Source organism: Protopterus annectens, chromosome 8.part0 (assembly GCF_019279795.1).
Source record: "Protopterus annectens isolate FY-2018-M chromosome 8.part0, PAN1.0, whole genome shotgun sequence".
Taxonomy (NCBI): domain Eukaryota; kingdom Metazoa; phylum Chordata; order Ceratodontiformes; family Protopteridae; genus Protopterus; species Protopterus annectens.
The window spans coordinates 974745351-974759282 of NC_056741.1; positions in this window are offsets into that span (position 1 = coordinate 974745351).

Consider the following 13932-nt stretch of genomic DNA (forward strand, 5'->3'; position numbering starts at 1 on the left):
GCTTAAGTATTGGTGTCATTTAAAGGGAATGCAATGCCTGTCAGCCTGGGATGACATGCTCGATAAGCCACGATGCTTCGCTAGGGACAGCTTGCACCTGTCACCCCTGGGCTTTTGGATATTGGCAAAGGCTCTTGCTACCCCCATAGTGCCTTTTTTAGGCAAGGCTCAAAAGACAAACCCACCTCCATAGGTATCACAAGGGATAAGAAACTAAGAGTAATGCTACTCAATGCCAGAAGTCTAAACCTCAAGATGCATGCACTCGAAACTCTCCTTAGCATGGAGAACATCGATATCTGTGCAGTAACAGAAACCTGGTTCAAAGCTCCCGAGAGCACCCCAGCACTACCAGGTTATACCTCATACCATGCTTTTCGGCCCCAAAACTTGGACCATACTACAAAAGGAGGGGGAGTATCAATATTCGTCAAAGATACCCACACCTCCAGGTTGGTGGCACAGCACGAAGCATCAGAGACTATCCATGTGCAACTAACAGTGGGTAAAACTGCCTTCCAGTTTATAGCCTGCTACAGACCACCCTCCCAAACCCAGGAACCCCACTTGGCCTTCCTGAGAACATTGGAAAATATGAAGGTCTCTCCAAACACCATTATATTGGGTGACTTCAACTACCCAAACATAGACTGGGAGCATTACTCTAGCTCCAACACCCTAGCCCAAAGGTTCCTAGAATTTATAAACTCAAATGCTATGGAACAACTTGTTACCACTCTCACAAGAGGGGAAAACATACTGGACCTGATCATCACCAACATGGGGACTCTATGCTGCAGACCAGAAGTGTATCCCTCACTGGTAAGATGAGACCATAAACTAATCTCACTGGATATTCACATCCCGACTCCACCCTCTGCCCTGAAAACCACAGTGAAAAACTTCTCTAAAGCAAATTTCACACTCCTCAATACCAAGGTGGAATCCTTCAAAGTCCCCGGGCCTGTGAAAAATATGGCCCAGACCGCAGAATCCTTTATAAATGCATTCTATGAACACCTTCACGAATGCATGGATCATGCAATCCCAAATAAAACCAAGACCCAATCCTCCAAAGGCAGACGTCCTGTCTGGTGGACCCCAGCCATAAACAAACTATACAATAGAAGGAGGAAGCTACTAAATGATAGAGCAAAATCCAAAAAGGGAAGGCATCTCTGATCAGTATTAGCAAAAAACTACGGGCACGCATAAAATCGTCTAAGGCCAGCTTCGAAAGAAAAATTGCACAGGACACTAAGGATAATCACAAGGCTTTCTTTAGTTATGTTAGGAACCTGGGTGGGAATTCCCAGATATGCTCAGAATTAGTCCAAAATGACAAAAAATACACCGAACCCACAGACATTGCCAACATCCTAGCTGACAGGTTCAGTGCAAACTTCTCCCCCCCCCTCCCCACCAAAAGGGCAAATATTTATCCCAGCAGAGTGCTGCCCCCCTGACATCTCAGATGCTCAGGTAAGAGCTGCCCTCTCCAAAGCAAAAAACACAGCATCAATGGGACCAGACGGTGTCCCGGGCTGCGTCCTACATAAACTCAAAGAAGAGCTAAACCCAAACATAAAACTACTGTTCAATCTCAGCCTTACTACAGGATATGTACCCAAAGAGTGGCGTACAGCAACAATGATCCCTCTCCACAAAGGTGGTGCCTCAACGGATCCTGGACACTATTGCCCCATAAGCCTGACTAGCTTGGTCTGCAAAGCTATGGAAAGGATCATCATGGACCTCATAAATAAAGATATTGGGGACCTACAGACACTGGATCCTACCCAGTTCGGCTTTGTTAAGGGCAGATCCTGCCTCTTAAACCTGGTTGATTTCTTTGAAACAGTCACCAAGGCCATTGACGAGGGGAAGGTGGTCCACACAGCCTACCTGGACCTCGCAAAAGCCTTCGATACAATACCCCACTCGGGCATTATAGATAAGCTCACCAGCTTAAATATAAACCTCTATGTCACTAGATGGGTTGCAAACTGGCTCAAGGACAGGACCCACATGGTTAAAATTGCTGGAGCCATGTCAGACTCCAAACCAGTTACAAGTGGCGTCCCCCAAGGCTCAGTCCTGGGACCTCTCTTGTTCGGTATATATTTCTCGGAGGTACAGGCCAACACGGAAGGACTGTGGCTAACTAAGTTCGCAGATGACTGCAAACTGGGCACCATAATCGACTCTCCAGCCGACACAAGCATCCTCCAAAAGGGCCTCATAGAAACAGACAACTGGTGCCAGAGCCATGGCCTCAAGCTAAACGCCAAAAAGTGCATAGTCATCCCCTTTGGCAAAAACAAAGTGCCCACAAATTACCACATAGGTGGTAATCCATTAAGTACAGAAGAAGTAATTAGGGACCTGGGGACCCAAGTTGATAGCAGTCTCTCATTTGACAACCACGTGGCCAAAGTGGTTAGAAAAACATTTTATATAGCCCACCTAATCATGAAGGGATTCACATCTAGATCAGGGAGGTCATCGTGCCTCTTTACTCATCCCTCATCAGGCCCATAATTGAGTACAATGCCCTTTTGGGATGTACCTTACCAGACACCTGCAGCAACTGGAAAGACCCCAAAAGTACCTCACCAAGAGGATCATAGGGCTCAAACAGATGCCATATGCTGCCCGGTTAAAGAAACTCCAGCTCTACTCAGTGGCATACTGCCTGCTCAGAGGCGATCTGTGCCTGACGTATAAAGCCATGTCCAACCCGGAATTAATGGACATGCTGCACCTCAGAAAATCCACATCCCATTGAGCTACGCGCTCGAGAGACTTGAACCTCAGCACTGAAATAAATAGGACATGCTGGAGGGACAGATTCATAACCCAGAGGCTCTCTTCACTCTGGAATAAAATCCCAGTCCAGGTTAGGCAGAGTCCCTCATTGACTCTCTTCAAGAGGAATCTTGATGAGTGGATGGGAGATCATATGCTTACCCCGGGTATCACTTCTGTGTCACTGTTAGACAGAGGTACAGTATACTAACCTCGAAAAAGGGCATAGCAAAATTTAATTTAAAATGGGTGGCGAAAGCCAAACACACTCTGGCTAGGCTTATAAATGCCCTAGGGCAGATAGCCTAGTATGAACCTATGAACCTTCAAAGAAGGCACGCCCATTCACGCAAGTCTTTCGAACGCCACTCGACTGCGGAGAGGGCATGCAGACTCCACACAGAACCCAAGCCATTTAGTGTATTGATATAATTGCTTGCCTAGTTGTGGTTCAGACTATGAGTTGCAGCCTTGCTGAGATTATGAAGCTGACTTTTTTTCAGCAAATGTTAGACTTTATATGTATTTGTTGGGATTAAGAAAAAGTAATTAGGTGTGAGGTCATTACAACTTATTGCCCTGTGAAGCAAGTAGGAAGGAAACTTTCAATTCATGAAAATTCTATTATGTTGACTTATACACAGCTTATAAAGGATTAATGAACTGCCTTTAACTATGCTAAGCAAGACAGAGCTCTATAAGAGTTTGATAAAGAACATTCTTGATGAACATGCTAGGCCAGCACCAATTCCATAAATAAAAGATACATAAGTGGGGCAGCTATATTCCATAATATTATGATGTACAGCAGCGTGATCAGGTCCAAGCTGCTGTACAGCTCACTTCTTCTCTGGGCATATTACACTTGTTTTTTTCATGAAGAAATGAATGTTTGACTGTACAATTTAAGGTGCATCTGTCATCTGGCCCCAATGCATTATAGTGTGATGTGTAATCGTCTTGTACCCACCAGGTTTGCCTGACACAGCATAGCATGTACATGTACACACGAATCTGTTTCAGTGACACTGAAACTAAATATTTGTAAGCTACATAAACAATACCTTTATCAATTGCTTTTATGTATGGTCTTAAGCTGAGAACCTGTGCAAACTCAAATAATGTTGAATATAGTTTTCCTAAGATATCGGTATGTATGTCTTAGAAATTTAGGGGTGAGAGTTTGAGAAGGGGATTTCTTGCATCAGAGCATGTTTATTTACATTGTAGGGGGCATAGGAGATAGAAGTGCTATTCCTGAGAACAGGCATTCATTCATTCATGCATTCATTCATTCATTCATCAGCCTGTTTTTTCATGTTTTCTACATGGGTCGTGGTCTCATGTCAGCTGCTGACATCTCCCTCAATGCAATGCCCACTATCCTACCTTCTTCAGCAGTCATACCTGTCACAGGTTTTCTTTCACATAATCCAGACATTACTTTGCTGATGCACTCTCTTCATCTTGCCTTCTTCCTGTTTGTCCCAAAACTTTTTCACTATATTGAGTTCTGCTTTCCTGCATATGTGCCCAGACCACCATAATCTGTTCCCTTTGACCTCTGCAAATGGAGCTACTTGGGTGTCTGCTCTGATGTCCTTATTTCTTTGTCTATCCCACATTGTGCATCCTACCACTTTATCTCCATCACCTCTTCATACCTCTCAACTCTCCAGAGTTTCACAGAATGCCCAGATTTTTGCATCATATTTTAGTCCATTCCTCATAGAATTTGTGGTTTTCTGGTAAATCACTGGGATGATCTGAGGATTGAAGTCACTAAATAATGAAATACATTTAAGGTTCAGACTTCAAATCCTTCAAAAACTGTATATTAACACAAATCATGTTACTCAAGCAACTTTCTACATTTATAAAAACAATATTTAAAATCTGACCCTATTTCTGGGCCTTTGTTCACCCATTTTGTCAGGCTTTGTCCAAATTTCTTGCAGTAAGAGGTTGAGAGTTATGCCTCCAGTTTACTCAACTGCTCTGCCTTAACTGCTCAGGTTTATGTAAGGTGCAGTATGGTTATTCTCCTTTCATCGTGGATATGACTTTCTCTCCATACATCTGTGAGTGCTCTCAGGAGACATTTTTCCTCTAACTCACCCAACAACTTCATCATATCTACCATAAACTCATCTGAGCCTGCTGGTTTACCAGCCTTCATTTTCCTTAGTGCTGTTTTTACTGCTTCTAAGGTGGGCTCCTATTCTTTCAATGTAGGCTGTGTCTGGGGCAATTTCTTCATTCAGAAGCTGCTGGAAGCACTCATACCATATATCTTTGTTTTCCTTTGGACTGGTGAGTGAGATGTTGCTGGTATCCCTTAAGAAGGGTGCCATATTACTGTCTTCTTTATCTTTTTGTATTTGCCTTGCAACCTGAGTTTCTCTGCAGCATCTACTGAGTCACTTTCCAGAAGTTGGCAGAACCTTGTTCTTTGCTATTGCAACTGCTCTCTTAGTGTCTTTTGTAGCCAAGCTGCATTCTTTCTTAGTCTGGTCCATCTTTTCTATCACTTTTCCTTGGACTCCTTCTTTATTTTGATGACTTTCCTGACTTCTGTGTTCCACCACAGCTTTCCGTATGTACTTTAATTCCATACCTGTTTCAGACACATATCTGTTTTGTGATTCTCACACATGCTGTTTTGAGGCACTGCTATTCTTCTTCTTCAACTCCACCTATTTCCTCTTCTTCCTGAGTAATTCCTTGACCTGTTGTGCTTTTTCTGCAGTCAACTTACAGGTCTTTAGCCTAGTCTCTGCTGACCTTAGAGTCTTCTGTGACCACTGCTTGCAGCTGCTTATGGCAAGCAGAGGTTTATGAAGTGGACTGACCATTTCACTGGGGATGGCATTGAAATTGCTGATTCTACCCAAGTGTTTTCCTTACTATAATGAAGTCTACCTGAGTTGCATATTGGCTACTCATGTATGTCATCTTGTCACTGTCTCTCTTGCTCAATCATGAGTTGTCAGCCATCAAGCCATTGCCAGAGAGACAACTAAAATGGCCTCACCTTATTTATTTTTGTTGACACAAGCTTATGGACCAGGGCAGTCCTCATATCCTGGCCTGACTGTACCAATATATGCAGACATGTCCCCCATTATCAACACCAAGTCATGTTTTCCTGCTCTAGTCAGTCATGTTACTGCTATCCAAATGAACTCTTCCTCACTATCACAAACTTGCTGTGTGACATAAGCTGAGATTATGAATACTGCCATACCTTTACAATGGAGTCTAATTGCCATGAGTCTGTCACTAATTCTGAAGACATCCCTCACTGTCTTCTGAAGTCTCTACCTCACCACAGTTCTCACTCCATTCTAGTCTATCCTGCTTCTTAGTAGTAGACTCTGGATCTCAAGCCAAGTGGCTTTGCTGCAGTGCCCCTTCATCTTGTCAATTGGATGCAGAGAATGTCAAGCCTCCTTCTTAATATCATGTCATCAACTATCAAGCTCCATCCTGTCAAGAAACCTATACTGAGTGTAGCAAACCTTAGTTCATGTTGGCAGGTTGGCTGGTGTTACATCCAGCTGTTTTCTCAAAAGAAATATCCTAAGCAATCATTGTTGGGCTCCTGGACACTCTCCAGCCAGTGGTTTATTGACCCAGAGCTGCTGGGAATTATGGATGGCACACACTGGCCAGTAGGGGCATATAGACCCCCTTCCAGCTTTAGCATGGGCTCCTGGTGTAGGCCAGCAAAATACCTATACCCATTTTTGGTGACATTAGCAAATGCAACCAGCTCACCTAGAACCAGTCTTTACACCGCTGAGTGGCTAGCACTAACATGGCACGCAGTCTGATCTGTGTTCTAAATAGGTATAACTATGTATCACAGCTGATGCCCAAAGCTGTTTGCCATTTCATTCATTCATTCATTTTTTTTTCTGTTGGTTACTTGATTGTATTAACAGACAGACATAGCAGGGCCTATTTCTAGCAAGCAATGGACATAATGCATAGAAGCAATTTAGGAATTGATGGAGGAGTTAGGCAGTCCTAGCCTAGGAAAATAGGGACCATACCAGGCAAGTGATCAGAGACATTAAGATGCCAAGACATGTACACGTTTAAGAAAATATGCATAACCATTCTCCCCCACCCATTTCAAGCTCGTATTAGTGACCATTTACCAGACTGAAGAAGGCTGTACATGATAACCCTGGGGAAAATGCATTCACCCATACAACCAAGAATAGCCTTAATATCAGACAAAACAGTACTTTGTTTGATGATTATTGGTAACTTACTCCATTGGCTAGGAATACACTTGTGTTAGGAAGCCTGTTTACTTGTGGTGTAGATTTAGGACCCTCATGTAGGTATTTGTAGAGGCACTGGTTTTCTGATGAAAATGGAGGTAAAGTAGGACTGAATCTTTCATGGCTTGAAAAGCCAGATGGGGATCACCTCAGAGCAGTCTCTGTAATGATAGTTTAACTACTTTGTTGGCTTGATTGATATTTTCAAGGTTGTAGTTAAGTCACTGAGTCACTAGTTACTTTAACTTTTTCCTTGCCTGTTAATCAATCCTAGTCTATGTTAATTAGCTTCTTTTCATAGTTAACTAAGTTTACAATCTGGGAAAAAAAGCAAGCCTCTATTGCTGCTGTATTGCTGATGTATAATCTCAAACTGCGACTGATATTTTCCAATTTTGGTTATTGCTCTACTCCAGTTAACAAATGCAAATAAAACACATAACCCAGAAGGTATACAGTGCAGAGAGGGTCGAGGGTTGTGACTCCACCAATAGCAACCACAAAAATCATAGCTGTGGAATGTTAATAATAAATCCACACCGACCATGATGAAATTAAATTAAAGTTTAATAACACCAAACTACACCAAAATGGGTAATGCCAGTATAAATTAAGCACTCTCATTCAACTAAAGTGAATGCAGACTTCATCAGAACTAACTAATCAAGGCATAAAAAGAGTTTGAATAGATAATGTCATATTTCAAAATGCCTGCTTTAAAGGGGAATATACCCATATTAGTTAAAAATGCATTATACAAATACCTATTTAGGGAAGTTGAAAAAAAATTCAAACTACACATACAACAATTGTAAATTAATATACAAAAACATTTTATTATTATAATTCTATATAAGGGTCCTAAAGCACTCCGGAAATGTTAAAAAGTACAAAAATGCATATACATACTAAGAAGGAATATCAACCTAAAAACATACAATTCATAAAGGAGAAACCCCTATAATTTAGCAGCTCTTAATTTTAACATTGGTTGTATGGAAATGTGTTCATTAATATGCATTCACTTAAGTTTGATGAAAGAGCTTAACAATTTATATTAGGGCTACCTATTTTAGTGTAACCTGGTATTTTTAAAGTTTCATTTTATTTTATCCTGGTTCACATGGATTTATTGGTAGTGTTTCACCATTGTGCTCTGCTCCAAATATAATTTTTGTGGTTTTTGGTGTAGTTATAACCTTCAACCCTTTCTGCACTGCACACCTTCTGGGTTATTTGTTATATATGCTACCGGTCTACCTCTGGGTTTGATTTCTAGTTAAATGCAAATAGAAGAAAATAAAAGGTAAACTAAAGCTCATAATTTCCCTGGATAAAATATCTGTGGACTTTCTAGTTGATATGCATGTAATTATCCTTATCGGTTGTTCATTTTTTGGATTATTAAATTGAGTATTTTTCAGCAGCTATTGGTTGTCTGCCATTTTTTCCTGGTGAAGAAAAGGAGTTTTAGTGAGAGGCTAAAGACTACAAACATCCATTCTGCTGGCAGTGTATTTTGGTATTGAGATGTAATTATCCTTACCAAGGGAGGCATTGTATCCAGTGGTGTGTCTGATAAGGGAAGAGCAGAGTGGTAAGATGACACATCTGGATCAAGAAGATATTCCCATGGAAATTAACTGAGTAAAATAAGAGGATTTTATGACTATATTAGAAACATGTTGATCAAATAAAAGAGCTGTCCTAGTAAGTACCCAGGTGTGTTGTGATCATATCTGTATGATCAGGAGTACCATTTATAAGAAATAAGCTCACAAGAATTTTTTTGCTGAATAATACTGTTATGCCAGTTTTTGTATTTAGCTTAAGACTGTTTTTAGTGCACCATGTTTGTGCACATAACAGCCCCTTTTGGAGCAGCTTACCATCAGTGAATACATGTAACAGTGCCCTGCTTCCAGTCATCAGCAAACTTGGTCAACCACACTTCTGGGATATCGGTATGGATGTCTATAAAGTAAATGCCAAACAGGACAGTGTCAAGCATTGATCCGTGTGGGACCCCACTATTTGCAGTTTTACTTTTCAGGGTTATTGTGTATAGCCTAGCTCAGTTTGGAAGTTTGGAAGATGACCACTAACAAATGCTTGAAGAGGTTGAGGCAGAATGTTTCAAAACTTGACATTTGTTCGAGGCCATCACAGGAGACATTCCTTTTCCCTGAGGTAACATCTGTATTCAAAACAATTATTTAGCCCCAGAAAATGACAGAACACCTATTATAATTTAGCATCTCTTTATTAATTGCTCTCTATTATAATTTGACCTGAGGTGGGAAGCCCACAATGTTCAGCCTTGCTTTGCTTGGCTTCATCTTGTTCCCTTATCCTACACCCAGCTCCCACCCCTCTTACCCTAATATTATACTTCCGATATACACATTTCAATTGTGACTCTTATTCCATAACCCTCCCCAAATGAACTTGCTACTTCTGTGCATACACTTCTGTTTCATGTTTCCTTCTTCTCTACCTCCATTTAATTTTTAGCCCCATCCCCAACTATCTTTCCCCATCCTGTACTGCTTTGCATTATATCCATTTATAATCACTAGCCTCCCTAATACTACCTATCTGTTTCACATTGTAACTTTTGCTTTTCTCACATAAACCCTCATTTCTCCTTCTTCTTCTTTGACTGCATTGTTATGCTCTAGCCTTTCAGACCCCTCTATTCCTTACTTTCCAGTAAAGATACAAAGACAACCTAACTCTCTTCTTTTATAGAAAATACTTATCTTCTTGTCTATCCTCTACTAGCTTTCAGCATCCACCCTTGATGAATCTCCTGCTGCCCTGCAATGTCTTATTTCCTTCTTCATTGCTATTTTCCAACTACCTGCCATCTATAAAATATCGATTCCTTTACTTAACTATTCTACTCTTGAGCTAGTCCTCTCTTCTGTCCCTCCTACTTTGTCATCTTTCATCCTATCATGACGCAGTAATATATCATAACATCTCACCAACTCTGTCCCAGCTACCTATCCATGCTTCCTCTTTGCACTCTCCACACATTGCTCCAAACCTCTTTAATATTGTCCCTCACCTTTATTCCAAGTATAGACTGATTAACTGCAATTCAACTCAAACCAAAACAAAATGAAGTGCAAGAATCCTCTCCAAAAAATAAGTACGCATAATTCCCCAATATACTAAAATCCTTCTAGGAAGAGGTAAATACCCTAATCCTGGACCCACCTATTATGATGAACACAAAGATAATTCTGTCTCACACACACTTTTCTAAGTCAACAACTGCCAGTCCTGACCCTGTTTATCTAATTTTTGCTGCAATAAATATTAGAAGCATAAGAAATAAGACTCCTGATCTACATGCCTGGATTACCAAACATATACCTGATGACCTCGCTGTAACTGAAATTTGGCTTAAACCCAGGATAAAGAACTCCAGTGTTATACCTCCTGGCTGTATGTCATTTGTAAGGACTGTATAAAGAGGAAAGGTGGTGGTATTGCTTTAATATTTCCCAATACCTACCACATACTTTTTGGTATGTACCTCACAAGACATCTACAGCAACTGGAGAGGCCACAGAAATACCTCACAAAGAGGATTACTGGCATCAAACAGATACCCTATGCAGACCATCTAAAAAAACTCCAACTTTACTCTGTTGCATATCGCCTACTCAGAGGCGATCTCTGCCTAACAGACAAAGCTATGTCAAACCCAGAACTGTTGGACATGCTCCACTTAAAGAAATCCCAATCCCTCAGAAATACATGCTGTAGGGACCTAAACCTTGTCATCACAATAAACAGAACATGCTGGAGGGATAGATTCCTGTCCCAGAGACTTCCCATACTCTGGAACAGACTACCTATCTATGTCAAACAGAGCTCCTCATTAGCACTCTTCAAGAAAAATCTTGATGATTGGATGGGAAATAAAAAATTCACCCTGGGAATCACTTCTGTGGCTCTGCTCAACAAGGGCATGGAAAAATAATTTTCTTTGGTGGCAAAAGCCAGGGTACCTTTTTGGCTAGACTTATATAGGCCCTAGGGCCAATAGCCAAGCACCTACCTATGAACCTATGAACATTCCCCTTACAGGAAACCAAAACTAAAATCATGATCTGCAGAGCTTCTTATTGCTTTCCTCAAAATAAACAGTTATAAACAAATATGTGTTACTGTCCTTTACGTCCCTCCCAGTGACAATATAGATATACTGGAAGAGATCCCATATCGGATATCCATAACATTTCCACAAGAAAAATACTACTAGGTGATGTGAATGTCAATTGGCTGGACATAAACTCGAACTCTTCTACATCTAGCATGAACATATATGGTTTCACATAACTAATTAATAGCCCTACACATTATTGCAAGCCATCAAATTCTATATTAGACTGGCTCCTAGTATCACACCCTAGCAAATACACCACCACAGGTACAATTTCATACTTAGTCAGTGATCATCTCCCAATCTCTACAACCAGACATCTCACATATTTATAAAATAGCATGCAACCATTCCAAGTTTAACCCAGACATGTTCTTTACTACACTGTCATCTATTAACTGCAACATCCTAACCCCCCACTTAGACAATGCTGTAAATGAATTCAATACAACTTTTCTAAATATTCTAAATAGCCTTGCACCTCCTAGAATGAAGCAATTAAAAATAAATAATGCAATGTAGTTTTCCAAAAAAAGTAGAATGCTAATGCAGGATAGAGAAAACGTGTGGAAAGAATGGCAAAAATATAAAACACCTCAATATCTTAAACTTCAAAATGCCTCACAATTGTACTAAAAAAAACAAACAAATAAATGAAGAAAAAAAACTGTAGTGTAATAACTTTCAGAATAATACTCAATGCAGCTCTAAAAAATTTTGGGCATCCATTAAAGAAATATTACATCCTGGTCAAAAACTCTACCCAAATCCCTCTCCTGATAACTGACCACTTGAAACTGTAATACAGTTCAACTCTTATTTTATAGATAGTGTAGCAGCTCTAACCAATGATTCCTCAACATGTAATTCCAGCCCTGCCCAACAGCCACATATCACCACATACAATTTCACTTTCAAACCTGTGTCCACATCCTATATAAAACTACTATTAATCAAACTTAAACTATGCTTTTCTTCAGCTGATGACCTTCCAAGTGAGTACCTAAAAACACCAACCAATAGTATTGCCTATCATGTCTCAAACCTTATAAAGAGGTAAATCCAGGAATCCCATACACCCTTTCTCTGGAAAATGTCACACATTATTTCTCTTCTAAAAGGAGGAAATTTCAACAGACATTAATAACTTTAAACCTATAGCAATTTTATCTCCCCTCATCAAAATACTGGAAACATATTCCAGACTAATTGCTGGACTATCTCCTGCAGAAAAAAACTCCTATCTCCTAAACAACATGACTTCCGTCCTTCCCATAATACTAGCACTACCCTTCTAACCTATATAGATTGTGTCAATAAAGCTAGAGATAACAACAAACTAGTTTCTTTCTAATTTCTAGACTTGTCTGAAGCCTTCAACACAGTTTGTCACTGTAAACATCTACTTCAAATGTCCTCATTAGGTCTCTGTCAGCCCACCCTTCAGTGGTTCAGAAGATATCTATCCAATAGGTATCAGTCAGTAAAATGGCACTCCACACTCTCTCCTTACCTCCCAGACACAACCCAGTCACCACTTGTGTACCACAAGGTTCTACCCTTAGTCCCCTCCTCTTTAACATTTTCACAAACACCCTCTATACATCCACACAACAGAACACCCTAATGCGATACACAGATGATACCACTCTCATTTGTACATCTGACAACAATGTACACCTCCAAAAAATTATTCAGGAAGCTTTAACAGCCGCTAAAACATGGCTTCATAACTCACAACTCCTGCTCAGACCAACAAAGACCAAAATAATGTTTTTTCCCCAAATCTCTGTCTCATGAAAAACACAATTTAATGTCCTCTCTCTTAATAATATAACCACTGAAGTCACTTCTCATAGCAATTTATTAGGGGTAATAGTGGATGACAATCTTACATTAGACCTGCATATGCAAACTTGCATAAGAAAAACTCATCAAAAACTAGGGATGCTTTACAGAGCCAAAGACTTTCTCACTAATGCACCTAAAACTACACTTACCACTACTTATCTCCTTCCTACACAGCTTTATGGTAGTCCCATCCTCACTAACCTACAGGCTTCACAAAAACTAAAACTTGAACAATGCTATAATAAAGTTGTCAAATTTTCAGCAAATACCCCTTTCAGAAGCCACCACCGTATAGCACTGAAAAGCAAATTTGATTACAACTGCCTCATCAACTAGCACATACACAGGTTCTTATCACCTATAAAATTAGTCCACATCCATTGCTTAGAAATACCTCATCAACTAGCACATACACAGCTTCTTATCACGTATACAATTAGCCTGCATCCATCTGCCTGTCCAGCAGTAAAAAAACATTCTACACTACTATGTTCCCAGTCAGTTGCTGCGATTCAGTGAGTAAAAACTCTTGTTTGTGTACAAACCTATCAAATTTGCTGTGCATTGTCTGTACTTGTACAGGGTTGCTAAGGCCTGGAACTCCTTACCTGCATCCATCAAGTCAATAGCCTCCCACCCATCTTTCATAGCCACTTTTAAATACTTCCTAGCTAAAATCTGTCTCTGTTCTTGCTTACAACCAGGTTAAATTATATCCCTAAATGTAAACAAGTATATTTTCATTCCTTATACCTCCTTACACTCCCTTCTTCACTTAGACCCTTCCTTCTATCTAAT